We start from the raw sequence: 2,924 nt of genomic DNA, 5'->3' as shown, positions 1-2,924 counted from the left end.
TCACTGGTGAGTCACAGCCTTACACAGAGGCTGTGCATGGAAAATGTCATCAACAAGATTGTTCTTCTGACAATACAATTGTCGCTGAACAAATATCTGATTTCTCCACTGATCAAGCCAAATACGTGGCTACTGATCAGATGCATGGGGGGCAAGATGGAGCCCATATTCATTCTGTTGATCACCAAAAGGAATTTCTTAAAAATTCTAATAGCCAAGCGGTGATTAAATATGATCTAGGCGACCTAATTGTTGTTTTTGAGGCTCTTGATCATGAGAATTCAAACCAACAAGTGGTCGTCTATAATGGCCAATCTGTGGCTAATTCTATGCCAACAAAGATACTTGGGGGGCAAGATTACTCCTCCTACGAGCCAAATTGCTTCCAATTCTTCGACGAGAAGTATCTTTGTTCTTTTCCTACAAGCTCTCACAGGAGGGATTTTTACCCTACAAATTTTGATACATCAGAGCTTGGAATGAAGCATAGATGGCCTCCCCCGTGGCCTTCTGGAGGTTAGCCAAATATAGTGCTGCTAACTTCTTTCTTTGTTTTTAAATTTCCTGTCAATTTTCAGTTTTCATTTTTATTTTCGTCATTTGTGAATCATAACGGAATAGGTGAAGTCTCTTTTGTTAATATTGGCCTAAACTCCTTATTGGTGCCTAGTTCAGGTCCCTTAAGGTTAAGGGCGGCTTTTATTAACACTTGTTGAACTGTCTTCACACTTATGACCTTTCTCATCTTAGTAAGTATAGCCTATGTGAAATGGTGTCTAGAAAGGGGACAACGTTCATGACAGGTTCTTGAATCCAGAAGTGCGTGCAAATGGGCCTAAACCACTATGTGGGAGTAGCTCATGCCAAAATGGATTCTGCCTCTCTTGTTCGCCCTCCCCCACCTGGCCATTTCAGTAAGGTTGCCCAAAGGATTTGAAAGAAAATTTGTGTCTAGACGACTATACTTGGGCCGCATGTCTAAACCTTGATTCACAATGTCTTATTAAAATTTAAAAAAAAAAAAAAAAAATTTCTCTAATACAAAAATACAAAAATACAAAAAGAGTTTCAAATTTGTGCGTCGCGGAGGATGCAAAAAATTGTGTTCTTGCCTAATAGTGGCTGGAACTTGCTAATATACTTAAGAGGCCATTGGTATTGGTCTGGGCACATATACAAGAGGCATTTAATATGCCTAGTATGGTATTAGCAGTGGAGGAGGTCAAATCAATATTTTTGCCAATAATTGTGGCGAAAGCTGGGTTGCGAATTGTTGGCAGCGAAGTGGTTTTAATTACATGGCCTTGCAAAGGATGGTTCGCGAAGGAAGACTGGCGATTAATATATGTATGCTCACTATGTATAATTAAGAGGGAGAGAGGCTACTGTTCAAGTAATTTTAGTCAAGCCAATACAAGTGGCTTTGGAGCAACAACATTATAAGAGGAGTGCTGATTCAAGACCTCTTTAGTCAAGGCGAGGACCTTTGACTTCGAGGTCTGGGGGGCAATGTTTGGACCCAAAATGAACATTTTGGCCTGACAAGGCACGTCTTGGAGAAATTGAGCCAATATTAGTGGCTCAAGCTATATATTGTCGACAAGCTCGAAATATATATTTAGAGGCTAAATAAAGCCTACTATGGAAGTATGACAAGTCAACTTTAGCATATTTTCCTACTTCGGCTAGGAAAAACCGAGCTAGACAAGGAAGGAGGGGTGGCAGACTAACCAAATGAAATCGAAATGTGCTGAAACTTTCCAGATCCATTCTAGACAGCCCAAGGATCATTTCTTATGAAGAGTGCAAGAACTTTTGTTGAGTGGAAGGCCTTCAAACAATCAGCCCAATTTTCTACAGAAGCAAAACTGGAAAACTGGACCTGTAAGAGGTCCAGCAGCATTTTCGGCCCAACCACATGGAATAAAAATCTGAAATTTTACCAGGGTGATCTACACTCATAGTGGAACATTTCATATGAAGAAGTCGAAGGAATATAATGAAGTCTTGTTGGAGAAATAATTGAAGGAATAAAGGGGCAGAAACTGACCTAAAACCAGCTCAATATTCACATGTTCATGTTTCCTACCCACATGAAGAAAGCTAGATGCTTTTCTTCTTTTCCTTGGATATATTTTTCAAGACAATCTCTTTAATAGATCATCATCACTTCCATGTTGTTGCACATTCATGCCTTGCTTTCATTTCATCATTTCTCTATCTTTTCCATATTTTACAAATCACTTTCATATTCCACTTTCATTATTTTTCTTCCACTCATCATTTCACTCTTCTTTTTCTTCCCTATATAAACACCTTCTCTTCTCATTCTAAAGGACACATTCACATTCAACAACAACATCTCTAAGATGATCTAAGTTCTCTCTAGAGCAAACCTCTCTAAGAGCAACTCCTCTCCCTCTCTTTCTCTTTCTCTTAGCGGTGATCACACTCCTAGTCCTAGTCTTCTCAGAAGCCGACTTTCAGTGCCACCAAACCCTCTGTCAACGTGCTTCGGTCCTAGTCTCCTCGGGAGCCGACGGTAGTGCCGCGACCACAACGGTTACGGAACCAGCCAAGCAAGGGTAACGCCCTAGCAACCCAGCCAAGCTAAAGTCACGCTTTAGCAAGATCTCAACATTTCCCGGTGATGTCGCTCTGCTCGATCTACAATATTGAGTATCGATTGTGTTAACAAGAAGAAAGCTCAGCAAAAGTCCTCGCCACGAGGCACAAAGAATCCCACGACGAGGTTGGTGCTCTCCTCGTCTACAATCGCATGAAAAGAAGTCAGGTCAAGGGACATCCCCGACGACCGCACCCGAACGGTGCTGGCACGCCCGCGCAGAAAAGAGACTGTTGACCAGCTGCAGAAGAGACTGTTGACCAGCTGCAGCAAAATTAGAGCCAAACAGGGGGTCCGG

The sequence above is a fragment of the Rosa rugosa genome, chromosome 1 (assembly GCF_958449725.1).
Source record: "Rosa rugosa chromosome 1, drRosRugo1.1, whole genome shotgun sequence".
Lineage (NCBI taxonomy): Eukaryota > Viridiplantae > Streptophyta > Magnoliopsida > Rosales > Rosaceae > Rosa > Rosa rugosa.
The sequence above is the reverse complement of the archived record's forward strand: the minus strand, read 5'-3'. Positions refer to the sequence as shown.